Source organism: Peromyscus californicus, unplaced genomic scaffold (genome assembly GCF_007827085.1).
Source record: "Peromyscus californicus insignis strain IS unplaced genomic scaffold, ASM782708v3 Scaffold_3__1_contigs__length_106647218, whole genome shotgun sequence".
Taxonomy (NCBI): domain Eukaryota; kingdom Metazoa; phylum Chordata; class Mammalia; order Rodentia; family Cricetidae; genus Peromyscus; species Peromyscus californicus.
Window position 1 is genome coordinate 34,977,058 of NW_026294551.1, and position 15,236 is coordinate 34,992,293.

General features: G+C 46.6%; 1 protein-coding gene, 1 long non-coding RNA gene and 1 other non-coding gene across 3 annotated transcripts in view; 2 read left to right on the top strand and 1 right to left on the bottom strand.

The window, feature by feature from the left end:
• Nucleotides 1-9,054, top strand: part of LOC128121557 (uncharacterized) — a 35,148-nt gene extending 26,094 nt beyond the window's left edge. The window contains exons 2-3 of the long non-coding RNA XR_008222216.1: nucleotides 6,633-6,713; nucleotides 7,199-9,054. This is a non-coding gene — a long non-coding RNA (uncharacterized LOC128121557). The remainder of the gene's footprint in view (nucleotides 1-6,632; nucleotides 6,714-7,198) is intronic.
• The window catches only part of Rnf43 (ring finger protein 43), a 72,909-nt gene that overhangs the window by 27,423 nt on the left and 30,250 nt on the right, over nucleotides 1-15,236 (bottom strand). The gene's annotated exons all lie outside the window — the stretch shown is intronic.
• Nucleotides 13,498-13,603, top strand: LOC128123521 (U6 spliceosomal RNA). The gene has a single exon (XR_008222702.1). It is a non-coding gene; the product is annotated as a U6 spliceosomal RNA (small nuclear RNA).

Consider the following 15,236-nt stretch of genomic DNA (forward strand, 5'->3'; position numbering starts at 1 on the left):
CCGTCATCGATGACTGCTGTGTGAGCGCCGTCAGTGAGACTGCAACGGAGGTCACAGAGCTGGAGCACAGCCCTGTAACGCTGCTGGAAACAAATGGGCTGTGCTGGCAGCTGTAATACACGCATAGCCTGGCACTGATGATAAACCTCCACGCTAATGTATCTTCAACACCCTGGGTTTGTTTCTCAAGCACTGTTTGAACGCCTCCTACTTACAGAACGTTTACTGTAAAACTTGCCATGCTACACCGACAGCAGCTGGCTGTGCTTGTTGTTACCTTGTCTCTTGAGTGCATCAAGAAGCCCCGCTGAGCAGGGCATGGTGGTGCACCCCTGCGGTCCCAGCACTCAGGAGGCAAAGGCAGGAGGGGTGTCACAAGTTTGAGGCCAGCCCAGTCTATATAGCGACTTTCAAGCCAGCTAGAGCTACATAGTAAGACCCTGTCTCAAAAAGCTCCCTGATCATATGCTATTTAAAAAAAAAAAAAAATGGAAAAATCCCTTGTCCCTAGAAAGAGGCCATTCAAGCACACCTACAATCCCTTTAACTGGGTAGGCTGAGGCAGGAGGATAACCATGAGTTCCAGGCCAGTCTGGGCTACAGAGATCCTGTTCAAACCCCCACACAAGGGGCTGGTGATGTAGCTCAGCTGACGGAGTGACAGAGCGACAGAGTTCATACCTAGCATACACAAAGCCTTAGGATGGATCCCCAGTACCGTGGTGACACACGCCTATAATCCCAGGACTCTGGGAGGCAGGGAGAGGCAGGGTGATCAACTCACAGTCATTCTTGGCTTCATAGAATTCAAGGCAATGGGTTGTGGTAAGGCCTTGTCTCAAAACAACAACAACATCCCCCAAACAACTCCTCTCCAATGCTGTATCCACAAGCTGGGTGTGGTGACACTCTGGGAAACAAAGGCAGGAAAATCAAGAGTTCAAGGCCTGGCTCAGCTACATAGTGAGTTTGAGAACCAGCTTGTGTTACATGAGACCTGGTCAGAAAACACAACACAGAGAAAGAGAGAGAGAGATGTGGGTGGGGAGGGGGAGAGGAGGAGGAGGAAGCGGAGGAGGAAGAGGAAAAGGAGGAAGAGGAAGAAGAAATCTACCTCAAGGGCCTGGCTTGGGTAACCACATAGGTTGTGTAAGTGCATTCTGATGTCGGCACAGTGGCAAACTGCCGATCCCATTTCTCAGACTACCCCCCTGGTAGGAATGACCCCAGGTTCAGGGGCACTAGGAAGTTACTCGCAGAGGGACCCATCAAGGATCAGTGGTTACATCAAGTACCTTTGGAAGGAAGGCTAAGAAAGAACACCAAAAATGTGAGGCTCACAAAGGTTAAATCAGCCAGGCAGTGGTAGAGCACGCCTTTGATCCTAGCACTCGAGAGGCAGAGGGTGGCGGATCTCTGTGAGTTCGAGGCCAACCTGGTCTACAGAGTGAGTTCCAGGACAGCCAGGACTGTTACTCAGAGAAACTCTATCTTGAAAAACAAACAACAAAAGGTTAAACTCTTAAAAGATGCTGGGTACTTGAGGACTGAGGCAAGAGCATGGTTAGATTTGAGGCCAGTCTGGGCTATACAGTAAGACTTTTTCAACACACACACACACACCCACCCCTACCTTAGAAGACACCCTAGTCATGTGACATGGATACCTGTCTTCCACCAGGTGAAGTACTCAGGGCTTAACCTTCAAGAATTCCAGGAGGCCCTGCCGATCACCTGAGTTCTGAAACTGTCCTGTGGCTCCACTGTACAGAAAGCACCACTGAGGCCTGCCAGGTCTATTCAACTCTTATCCCAAGAAACCCTTTGCAGGGAGGGCTTAGACAGATGGCTGGTTTTCGGGATGATAGCCCTAATCTTCTCATTTCCAAGATGAGTGTTCTGGAAGTTTCCCCAAGGTCCTTCTGGGGCATGGCCTTACCTCCTTCCACAGGGAGTTAACTAATTGTCCCTTTACACTTAACCCAATAAACTATTTACAAACAGCTTTGGCATGTTCTGTCTTATGTCTTCACTGTTTCTATTCTGGCCAAACTCATGTCCAAGATGGTAAGAATTTAGAAACCTGATAGAAGCAGGTAATGTTTGTCCCAAATCATCATTGAGGTTAAGACTTTGAAGTTTAAAAGGTCCAAGACTAAAGCCAGACAGTTCTTATGAAAATACCAAAAGGAGCAGAGCATGGTGGTGAGCACCTTTAATCCTAGGATTCAGGAGGCAGAAGCAGGGGCAGAGGCAGAGGGCAGAGGCAGGGGAGGCATATCTCTGGGAGTTCCAGGATAGCCATGGTTACACAAAGAAATCCTGTCTTGAGAAAACAAAAATAAAAACCAAAAAAAAAAAAAAAAGAAGAAGAAGAAAGAAGGAAAAGAACAAAGGAATGAGGCCTAAGGAAACTAGAGTATTTATTTAAATGTGCCAGAGGCTCATGGGAACTACCAGTAGAGCCGGTCAGCACCGCTGGTTGATGACTTCAATGCAAGCAGGGGAAAGGCCCAACGTCACCTGGTCAACTGCACACACGGCCAGGTCTTTCAGCCTCGCCTCCGGCTCAGAGCCCAGGGAACTTGGGGTTGTCCTGCTAACCCTGTTCCATGCTGCTGTCTCCCACAGCCGGCTTGCTCTGCAGCGGCAAAGCTCCGCAAGGGCAGATACTGTCTCCAAAAGGGCCAGTTCACCTAGGTCTTCTCAGCCCAGGCTTTAAATGCCTGACGGAGAGTGGGGAGGGGTGAAGCTCTACGATTTGCTTGGATGATCCCAGTCCCTGGCTCCTGGGCTGTTAAAATGGATTACATTTACATTCATAATGGAAAAGCTGTGAGGGATGGGTCTGTGCTTCAATAAAGAAACAATAGATGGAACACAGGGTGGTTGTCCTTAGAAATTACATCAGGAGGAAGCAGATAAAATTATTCAAGTCGCCAGCCAACTCGGATGCTCAGTCTATCCTCAGAAGCTATGGGGGGTGGGGTGGGGGGCTAACACCAGGCCAAAGAGGCAACAGCCAAGAAAGGCTCGTGTTGGAAACAGCCCAAAAGCTCCAGCAGGACTCCTGACAGCCTTTGACCACAGCTCTGATTCCTTGTCCATGGGGTGGCCCTGGGGAAGAGGCCTGCTTTGGGGGGACTGTTTAATGATTTGCCAGCAAAGAACAAGGCAAACAGACTGCTGGCAGCTGCGTGGATGCAACAGGAGAGTAGCTGTTTTATTCCCACTCACAGAATAACCTTCCAGGCAGGGAATAAAAGAAGAAAGTGAGGTGGTGTTGGGAAAGCCTGGGGCGTGGATGCCACTGGGGCTCAGCATTTCAGGAGGTCTCTGTGCATGGTGCCTGGCATGTACCACAGCATTCATACCAGCTAGTGTTTCCATCTCCTGAATATTTCAATAACATCGAATAACATCTCTGCAGCTCCCAGGAACTCAAAAGTAACATACATGTTTTTACTTACTTATAAATCCCTAAGATAGCTCTTGTTTTTAAATGTTTTTTTTTTTTTTGTTTTTTTTTTTGTTTTTTTTTGTGTGTGTGTGTGTGTGTGCATGAGTGCTCACAGAGGCCAGGGGTGTTAAACCCCCTTTGGAGCTAGAGCTACGGGTGTCCTGTGGACTGTTTGGTACTGGGAATTGAATCTGGCCCTTAATCTTCGAGCCATCTCTCCAGCCCTATAGGTTTTGTCTCTTTGTTTTTTTAATAATTTATTTAAGTTTATCTTATGTGCATTGGTGAGAAGGTGTCAGATCCCCTGGAATTTGAGTTACAGACAGTTGTGAGCGGCCATATGGCTGCTGGGAATTGAACTCAGGTCCTCTGGATGAGCAGCCAATGCTCTTAACCTCTGAGCCATCTCTCCAGCCCGTCTGTTTTTTTTATGGTAGAATTCTAAGCACTAAGGAGACTAAAACCAGAAAAACACCTTTTTCTTTTTTCCTTTTTTTTTTTTTTTAAGATTTATTTATTTATTATGTATCCAGTGTTCTGCCTGCATATATGCCTGCACACCAGAAGAGGGCACCAGATCTCATTACAGATGGTTGTGGTTGCTGGGAATTGAACTCAGGACCTCTGGAAGAGCAGTCAGTGCTCTTAACCACTGAGCCATCTCTCCAACCCCCCCAAAAAAAATACGTCCTTAACTCATGTGTACAGAAGTACATGTGGGGCCTGGAGAGCTGGCTTAGGAGTTAGGGCACCTGCCGCTCTTGCAGAGGCCCCGGGTTCAGTTCCCATCACCACACGGTGGCTAAATAAGCACCTGTCATGCCAGTTCCAGTTCCAGAGGAGCTGGTGCCCTTTTTCTGGCCTCTCAGAACCTGCATGCATGTGAACCAGAGATGCTTACCCATATATCTTCTTCTTCTTTTTTTTTTTGTATAATGGGAGAGTTTTGTTGTATACTAAATTCCTTTTTCTTTTCTTTCTTTCTTTTTTAAAATAATTTATTTATTTTTATTTTTATTACATGTGCACTGGTGTGCTGCCTGCATGTTTGTCTGTGTGAGGGAGTCAGATCCCCCAGAACTGGAGTTACAGGCAGTTGTGAGGAGACATGTGGGGGCTGGGAGCTGAACCCGGGACCTCTGCAAGAGCAGCTAGTGCTCTTAACCACTGAGCCATCTCATCAGCCCCCTGCTTTCCTTCCTTCCTTCCTTCCTTCCTTCCTTCCTTCCTTCTTTCTTTCTTTCTTTCTTTCTTTCTTTTCTTCCTTCCTTCCTTTCTTTTTTCTTTTCTTTCTTGTCTTTTGAGACAGGGATTCTCTGTGTAATCCTGGCTGTTCTGGAACTCACTCTGTAGACCAGGCTGGCCTCAAACTCACAGAGATCCGCTTGCCTCTGCCTCCCAAGTGCTGGGGTTAAAGGTGTGTGCCACCATGCCCGGCAAATTCCTTTTTGTTTGTCTTCCCACAGACCTTTCCCGATCTCCTTACTCTACAGACCAGGGGACAAATTTAATCTTACAACGCTTTTTGCCCCAACTCCTCAAAACAGGGTCCTTCTCTAACCGACTCTTAGTCCCCGGATGTAAGCACTTTCCCATTTATTTCCCTAGATCCATCTATTTAAAATTCTTGGAGGAAAGAAGGCATTCAATCTCCTGGAGCTGGGGTTGTAGGCGATTACAAACCACCTGGATGGATGCTGAAAAATTGAACTTGGGTCCTCTAAAAGAACAGTACATGCTCTTAACCACTCCGCCTCCCCAGCCCTATTCAAAATCCTGAAGTGACTATTAGTATTAATCAGCATTCCATTACAGCCTCTCCCTTTAGTCACTTCCTCTAGGAGAGTGCCTGATTATAGTAGGTGTTCAATAAAATGTTAGTCATGTTCTCCTTCCTGCAAAGTATATCCTGAGCTCCTTAGTGTCAGAGTTATGGTCTCCTCATGGCCTGCATAATGCCAAGCACAAGCAGGAGTTAGGGGAAATGAACACTAAGTCGCATTTTAACAAGAAAACAGGGGATATGTTTGGTGACTGCATTTTCATTTGATCAGGGAATAATTATTTTCAGATTCCTGCTTTCTCTTCAGAAACCTTGTACAAATCTCCCCAACACTCCACAGTGGCGTCTGGTCCTGCCTCCTCCCCAGTGCTGGGATTCAAGCACGTGCATGATGTCTAGCTCTACATATGCCCTATAAACTCCAAGTCATGGATGTTTGACCTTATAAAAAGGGGAAGTTCTCATCCTTCCTTTTACCCATCATGCCTAAGCCTCCTCTATGACGCTAAAGAAGACTCACCTTTTCCAGAAAAATCTTCCTCCTTAGAATCAGTTCGGGGAACCAAGAAACATTCCAACCCCCCCATTCCCCAACCCCCTCCCCCGCCAAAGGAACAGCCCTGTGCACAGAGGACAAAGTCAGTTATAAGTTTACTACAGCCCAGTATATGCAAGCATACAAACAAGTTCTTAAAGCCACGTGTCAATAGCATGGAAATGCACATTCACAAAGCTGCACATTGAGGATTGTGGAATGTATGCATAGACTAATTTGTTCTCTCCTTCACGGCTTTGGGAATATGCTCTCTTGTCATTTGGGGCCCTGATGTGAATCTTCAGATCTGAAAGAAAGCTATTTTGGGGGAGAAGTCATTTAGAGACTATTGAATCAATTTAAGAAAACATCAGCCAGTGGTGGTGGTGGTGGTGGTGAATGCCTTTAATCCCAGCACTCGGGAGGCAGAGGCAGATGGATCTCTATGAGTTTGAAGCCAGCCTGGGCTACAGAGTGAGTTCCAGGACAGCCAAGGCTACACAGAGAATCCCTGTCTAGAAAAACCAAAAAAGAAAAAAAGGGAAGAAAACATCCCTTTCACGTGCCCAGAAGAAGCGCTTGTTCTCATGGGGACTGGTTTGCTTTAGTTGGCTGAATGTTCCCAGTGAACTTCAATCCTTACCTAGATTTTATGATGACCAGGCCCAGTGGTGTGCACAGAGAAGTTCTGGGAATAAGAGTCAATTCAGTCCCAGTACTATTCTGTGTTGTTTTCTGAGTAGGTCTTTTTGCTTCCTTTTGAGAGACGCATTAATTTCTTTTCTCTATCCTTTATACTCGGAAAAGTCGATACATATGAAGCCCATGATGACCACTACTGTTCTTTGTTTCAGCTTCCTGGGAGGCTCCTGATCAGCTTCCAACCCACTCCGTCCCTGAGGGTGTCTGCAGGCTACCTCACACCAAAGGCACACGTATGTTCAACTATTCCAAACATCCCTTGGCTCGGCCTTTGTACACTATGAGCTCTTTGTTATTTCCTAACCCTGGGCACAGACAGTTAAGGGACACTGAAAAGATAGTAAGTGCTGATAAATGGAAGAAGACTCCTCTCGGTTACCAAGTTGGCACTGCATACAAGTTCCTGTTGCCATTGGTCAGGAGACTCAGAGAACCGCCTTGGGCACACTGAGTGGGTAAGAGAAGTATTGGAGAGCCAGGGAGGGGAGCCAAATTCCTAGGTTGGAGAGTTCACAGGGCAGTTCGGATCAATACAGCACTTTTGATCTGCACAGTTATCAAGGTCCAAAGCATCACTCCCCCCGCGCCCCTCTTACTTCTCACTGGCTAATGGAACTCTTTACCCTAAATTAAGATGATTATTTCGCTTTGATGTTGCTTTTATACTTGCAAAGTGTTTTATAATCCTTCATTAGCTATTTTATTCTCTTCTCATTAGCATTACCCACTTCACAAAGCAGGTAACTCAAGACTCAAGAGACAACACGAGGGATGCTGAGCCTGTGGCCTGAACTCTGGCCACAGACTTCACAGACTCAAGCTACTGGAGACTTGGTGGACCACAGGAGGAAGTGTGTGGTAAAAGAGCCAACATCTTTACAAGGGTTTTCTTGGAGAGAGAGAGAGAGAGACCCAAAGACCAACTAGTCTCGAACGACTTGATAAACGCCAGGGCATTGTCATGTTCATTTGTTGGCAATAAAATCGAGAGTTCTCACTAGCTCAAATTAAAAGTGTGGCGACTAAATATGTCTTTAATAGGAAAACAGTCCTCTTGATTGACTAACTGCCTCCATAAACAGGGCTGAGAATGGAGAAAAAAGAAAGTGGCTGCACTTAATGGTGTCTGTTGCTTCTCAAGAAAAGGACCAACGTGAATAAAGCAGAGACGCGCCCCTCAGTGGCTCTGCCCTCAGTGGCTCTGCCCTCAGTGGCTCTGCCCTCAGTGGCTCTGCCCTGACTACTGTCGCGATTCTCTCACTCACGGTGACATGCGGCTCGGCTAGCTAGCACCTCTTTCTCTTCTGACTGCCCCCCATTTGCTCTGGTTTCCTCTCTTCTCTTCCTTTGCCGCTTGTCTAATACATACACATTTCCTAAGAACAGATTCTCTCATCTCTATGCCCTCTCTTCTGGAGTTCCTGTACACTCCAGTATTTCCAGATAATTCCTAAATCAGGTCTCTGAAGTCAAATTGGCCTGGTCTTTCATAGGCCCATTAGACATCATTTCTTTGTTGTCTTAATGGTACCCCCAAACTCAACTATATGGAACCAAGTACCACCTTCTGCAGCATGCAACCCTAAGCTAATAACCATTTTTGTTGTTGTTGTTTTGTTTTGTTTTTCCTGAGACAGGGTTTCTCTGTGTAGCTTTGGAGCCTGTCCTAGAACTTGCTCTGTAGACTAGGCTGGTCTTGAACTCACAGAGATCCAGCTGCCTCTGCTCCTGAGTACTAGGATTAAAGGTGTGTGCCACCACCACCCAGCATTGTTGTTGTTTTGTTTTTTGAGACAAGGTTTCTCTGCATAGCCCTGGGTGTCCTGGAACTCACTCTGTAGACCAGGCTGGTCTCGAACTCAGAGACTTATTTGCCTCTGCCTCCTGAGTCCTGGGATTAAAGGTGTGCACTACCACCGCCGCCACCACCTGGCGCCAATAGCCCTTCTTATCTGACTTTGTTAGGGTCACCACACCCCAGAGTCACTATGAATCCTTGCTGTATCTAATAACTAGTCTTAGAAAACTACCTTCTCTGTCCCTGGCGTTAGAGGCATTAAAGCAGACTTCTAACTAGCCTGTCATCATTCTAACTCTCTCTGTGAATCCTGGTAGAACAATCTTCCTAAACAAAATGCTAATCATATCATTGTTCTGTTCAGATACCAACAATCTTCTGAATTAAATCCAGACTCCTTGGCCTATCAAATCGAGATACGTTATACAGCCTTTGGAAGCAGTAACTTGGTTTTGCATTTCAACGCTGACACTTCTAAGATGTGAGTGATCTGTCTTATCTGAATCTTTAGCAGAAAATGGGAAAACAGGGCTAGAGAGATGTTCTAATAGTTAAGGAGTGTGGATTGCTCCTGCAGAGTCTGACCTAAGCGCTGGTGTTGGCCAGCTCACACAGCTCAAGAGAGATCCAGTGCCTCTGCTCTCAGAGGGCATCCACACTCACATCCACGTACCCAAACACATACATACAATTAAAAATACAGTTAATCGGTTAGATGTGCTGGTGCGAGCCTTTAATCCCAGCACGGAAGAGAAAGAAGCAGGTAGAGCTCTGTGAGTTCAAGGCCAGCCTGGTCTACATAGTGAGTTCCTGGCCTGTAATAATAATAATAATAATAATAATAAATGGCCGGGTAGTGGTGGCACACACCTTTAATCCCAGCACTCGGGAGGCAGAAGCAGGTGGATATCAGTGAGTTTGAGGCCAGCCTGGTCTATAGAGTAAGTTCCAGGACAGCCAGGACTGTTACACAGAGAAACCCTGCCTCAAACAACAACAACCAAAACAAAACAAAACGATAGTAGTAATATATTTTCAAAGAGGACAATGTCTAAAAAGATCGGTGTAGAGATGAATTCACACATTTAAAATCCTAACCATTCCTACACAGAGTATCAACACAAAGTATTTCTACTCATCTTGCCAGTGGCAAGCCCACTTCTCTCCTAAATGCACTGACTGTCCAAAACACGTGGCATTACACTTCTCACAATCTCTTGGGAGAGGCGTCATTACCATTCTACAACACATGCAAATCCATCCCACTCAGCCTTCAGGATACGTGCGTGCACTGCTTCTTTCCTGGAAAATCTCTTCTTTAAAGAAATGCCCCAAATGTCTGGTTGTATCCTTCTAGTATATAATAATTTTTGTTTTCTGAATTACATGAGAGTATAATTTCAGGGAAGGCTTGTCTTCATACCTCACAAAGCACAATGTCCTAACAGAATGATCCATAAATGTATGCTTTATTGACATTAAAAGCTTGAGATTTCGGTCTCCCAAGAGTGTGTTTGTCTGAAGCACACACTGAGCACTTTTTAAAATAGCAGACAACTGAAAGGGCAGCTCGGTGAGTCTGGGATTGAATCCATTCCTACTGCAGCATACAGGAACTATCCAGACCTTGTTCCTACTTAAGACACAGTAAGCTGGCTACTGGGTGAGCCACAGAAATCCACAGACAACTGAAAGGGCAGCTCGGTGAGTCTGGGATTGAATCCATTCCTACTGCAGCATACAGGAACTATCCAGACCTTGTTCCTACTTAAGACACAGTAAGCTGGCTACTGGGTGAGCCACAGAAATCCATTTGCATACTTTTACTTTATTTTACTTTGTGTGTCAAGGTCAGAGGTCAATGTTGGGTGTCTTCCTTGGTTACTCACCACCTTGTTTTTTGAAACAACATTTCTCACTGAATCTGGAGCTAGACTGGCTTTAGTGAGCTCCGAGAATTTACCTCTCTCAACCCCTACACCTCACCTTCCGGTGCTGACTTCCAGATGCATGCTGCTGCATCCAGCTTTTCACCTGGGTGCTGGAACCCACATTCTGGTTCCTACACTGGTGGGGAATTCTTTTTCCCAAATGAGCCATCTCCATCTGAATACATTCACAATTGTTTTTTTTTAGATTTACTTATGTGTATGAGTGTTTTGCTTGCATATCCGTATATGTACTATGTGTGTGTCTGGTGCCCATGAAAGTCAGAAGAGGACATCGGGTCCCCTGGAGCTGGAGTTTGGATGGTTGTGAACAACCCTGTGGGTTTGGGGTACTGAACCCAGTCCTCTAGAAGAGCAACAGGTGCCTGTAAATACTGAGCCATCTCTCCAGTTACAATCCCCCATTTGAATGCATTTAAATTTGAACATATTTGTCATAGAAATGAGCAAGACAAATCCCACGACACCTGTGCTGGGAATCAACCTCTATTAGGCTGACAAGGAGGGACTCCACCCATAAGGAGAGAAGCCTCTAACAGCCATGTAGCTCATGGTTCTGATGGTGGCTCAGTGAAGACATGAGCCTACCTTCCTCTGGCCTTCTTCCAATACTTTCTTTCCTCTTGGCCCAGTTTAACAAGCGGGCAATTAGATGACATCAGCCATCATGGAGTGGCTGGAACATAAGGTGGCCTCACAGTGCCATATAATGTGGCACCAAGTTTCTGAATCATCAACCACAGGTGCATCGACTCCCCTCCCCCACGACATCCCTGCTTCATAAACGCCGCCTTATCTGCTACGTCGTCTGTTGACACCGTGACTACACCGAGGGCACTTTCCTTGGTCTTCTCGGTGTTTGTTCTCTGCTCGGGTGGGTACTCCTGTGTGGATGCCTGTGAACGAGCTCTCAGGGTGCAAGGCTGACTCCCAGTCACCAGACTGTGCCAATGTCCTCAGGTAGGCTGGCCTCAGAGAACAGCAGCGGATCTAATAGCTAAGCCAACACCTCGCTGGAACACTTCAGAGGCTGAATCCCCCTTCCTAGCCAAATAACTAACTACTGTCTGTCACTAAGTCACTAATAAGCCTCGGCATTATCAGACCTGGGTCTGGAGCTGCCTTTCTCCCCAAAATAATAGCGGCCACATTTTCCTCCAAACCCTGGGAGGATCAATGGTGCCCAGAGTTCTTTGTCAAGATACGGGGAATCCCTTGATGTGACCCCTGAGCACTAGAGCGGGCAGACGTGTGTAGAGACGAATGCATCAGAATGGTACTGAACTGTGGCCTTTTATAAAGTTGGCAAGCATTTGATGAGCAACTACTTTCTTCCTAAAATTATGCTGGGTTGCACTCAGGAACCATAATCTCCTTGAGGAGAACATAGATGACACTCAAGAGCAATGCTGATGCACAAGGGTATGTTATCCAGTACTACACTCTGTGGTGCAGCCAATAGGCACTGTGGACTGTGAGGGCCTTCAAATAGCTCTTAAAGAGGGCAGGGTTTGGATAGGAGAAAAATAGCCATGTTGGGGAAAAAAAAAAAGGCAGGATCTGGTCTATGGACACCTTTCAAATGCGTGTTTTGGAACTTCTTAGTTTCAGCCTTGAGATGAAATGAAGAACTGGGTGAGGGAAGCAGTTTCATGGTCTGTTTCTCTCAGGTCTTCAAAGAACAGGGAGACGTGTCTGACTGAAAACCAGATCTGACAGCATCTTAGCTAGACCACTGAGACGGCTTGGTAGGTAAAGCCATTGCCATGCAGCCCTGACTACCTGAGCCTGATTCCCAGAATCCTCAAGTGGAAGGAGAGAACTGACTCCCAAAGCTGTCCTCTGACCTCCACACACTTGTTATGGTATGTTACATCTGCACACACACACACACACACACACACACACACACACACGCGCGCACAAGCACGCACACTCACATACTCTCACAATTACTCACTCACACACTTTCACACATACAATCACACTCACACACATTCACACACACACACACACACAGTAGTAATAATAAGAATGAATAGTAAGTAATTTCTAGAGTTTGGAGAGCTGAGAGAGGGCCACTGCTATGAAGGCTACTTGACCGTGAACAGTGAGAGCTTGCTGTGCAGAGTCAGAGACTCTGGAGCACACCATCTCAAATGGGATGTCTTCATCAGAGCCCCCCTCAGGGCTCCAGGATCTGTGTGGAAGAGGAGGCAGAAAGATGGTAAGAACCAGAGGTGATGGAGGACTCCAAGGAAACAGTGTCTTCCGGATACAGCAGGGCTGCTGCACGCAGACTGTGGTAGCATGCCCACGACCTGCTCGGGTTCAAGCCAAATGGGGCCCAGCTCTGAGAGGAAGTAGAAGACAAGGGCTCCCACCCCTAACTGAGAAGCTATGTGTAATGAACAAGTGCTTGCCAGGGAAAAGTTAGTTTTCTCCAGGGAGTCTCACCGGGTGTATCAACCACACTTCAAAGCAGGCCCCACGCTCAGTAACTGGCCAACGCACAATGAATTAAATGGTATTTTTTGTAGACTTTTTGTCTCATTTTGCTTTATTTGGGCATTTTTTTTTGTCCTAATGGTCTTTTGCTTGTGTATTTTGGTTTCCATTTTTGTGGGTGTTTTCGGTGTTTCTTGGGTTTTTTAAAGAAAGAGAAAGAGCAAGAAATTGGGGAGGTGGGGAGGACCTGGGAAGAGTTGGGGAGAAGAAAAAAGGTCACGAGTTTGTCCTCCGATATGAGGAAAAGACTAACCCTAAAGTGCTGAACAAGAGGTGCTTATTATCAAAACAGTATTGTGTAGGATGCTGTGGCTCATGCCTGTGATCCCAGCACTCTACAGGCTGAGGGAGCAAGAGCGATCATGAGTTGGAGGCCTGCCTAAGCAACATAATGGGTTCAAGGCTAGCCTGGGGACATTCAGCAAAATTCTGTCCCAAAAACAAACAAACACCCCCCTCCAAAAAAAACCAACCCCCCCCCAAAAAAAACCCAAAACTCTCACTATTGTTACTCTGAAGATTAAAGAAAAAATAGTGGAATGAAGAAAAACTGGTGTGTGTGGGGGGGAGACACACAAAACAGCCATTCCAAGAACCCAGCCTGGCTCCCTGAGGGCTTGACCTCTGGCAGTGGCAGTTCTAAGGGTGAATCAGACATTATGGAGGAAGTGCTGAAAGTATTTGCTGACAGACTGGACTCTAGGGATGAAGGAGAGGGAGGAGCTGATGTTCTAAACCTGAGAACTTGGGGGGGGGGGGTTCGCGCTCACTCCAGTAGCTTATATACTAAAATGGACCAATGCAGAGAAGGTGAGCGTGGCCCCTGTGCAAGGATGACACGCACATTCATGAAGCGTTCCATGTTTCCAAAGCAAAACAAAGGACGCTGGTTAACGAAGGGGGAAAACTGAAAGTGGAAGCCAGCTTTGAACAGGGAAAAGCTTCGTCAGTCTTGAAGACACTGAACAGGAGATGACCACTTTAACCTGGTGGATGGCTGGAAATGAGAAGGGGTGTTTGAGCCAGGCATGGTGATTCACACTTACAACGCCAGGACTCAGGATGGGGAAGCAGGAGGGTTGTGAGTTCGAGGTCAGCCCGGGCTATCTGGGCTACATGGTGAGTTCTAGGCCAACCTGGACTGCATCGTGGTGTCTCAACAACAACAAAGAATTAAGAGTTTGAGTGAGAGTTGAAGGTATAAATTTGCAAAAACACTGTTTATATCTTTAGACTGGCAGCGGGATGGAGCATTTTCAATGCTAAAATGAATATATGAACATGCTCAGGAGAGGAGTTTGTGGCTGGTTCTTGGTTCATCTGAGCTGGTTTCACCACAGGAAGTTTGGAGGGATGACGCTGTTGCCTGCGGTACCACAGTGTGACTCAGACAGGCTCGGTTTTTCTTTCTTATTTTAAAATTTTAATGTAATTGATTTTGATGATGAAGATGATGATGATGATGATGTGTGTGTGTGTGTGTGTGTGTGTGTGTGTGTGTGTGTGTGTGTGTGAGAGAGAGAGAGAGAGAGAGAGAGGGAGGGGGAGAGGGAGAGGGAGAGAGAGAGAGAGAGACAGAGAGACAGAGACAGAGAGAGAGAGAGAGAGAGAGAGAGACAGAGACAGAGAGAGAGAGAGAGAGCGCCCACATATCATGGTGCTCATGTGGACGTCAGAGAACAACTTTGAAGAATCAGTCTTCTCCCTCTTCCTTCATGAGGGTTCTGGGGACAGGACCCAGGGGGCCAGGCTTGTAATATTGAACATCAAGTGCCTTTACCCGCTGAGCCTTCTCACTGGCCCCAACTAGTTGTTTGAGTCGGGGTCTCACCCAGTAGCTCTGGCTCTTCTGGAACTCCATGTGGACCAAGCTGACCGGGAACTCCCAAGTGCTAAGATTACAGGTACGTGCCACCATGCCCTGCCATCCGCTTGGTTTTAATATAACCTAATGCACAGGCTAAGGAGTTCACTAGCTCAGGAAAGTGAAACAGAAAAGTGAAAAGTCCTGAAGGCAGGGCAAACTGGAAACCTCCTCTCTGAAGATGACCAAGAAACTGAGCAAGGACTGGTTCTTCTCTCTGCCACATCGCCAGTTCTGTAGACTAGCGAACATTTTTTCCTCAAGCAAGTTCCCACCTGCTACCTGCTGTTTCCAAGTCAGTAAAAACATTTAATGCCCGGTGGTGGTAGGTAGGCAGCTGACCTCGCCTCAGGCACACGACCTTTCGGCTGCATCTTGTCTCTGCAAGCAAGACGAAATCTCCCATAACCGAGTGGTCACTTCTGAAACATTAAAGCCGGTCTTTACTTAAACCTTCTTTGGCTGTTCTGGCCATGTGGTGACAGCTGAAACGGTTAATGTCACAATGACTGTAAGGCAGGAAGTAGCCCAGAGCGGTGTTTCTTAAGATGTAGACCAGGAGCACCAACACCACCTGGGACGTTTTCAGAAGAGCAAGTTTCAGGCCTTACATCAGACACACCATGTCAGACATCCT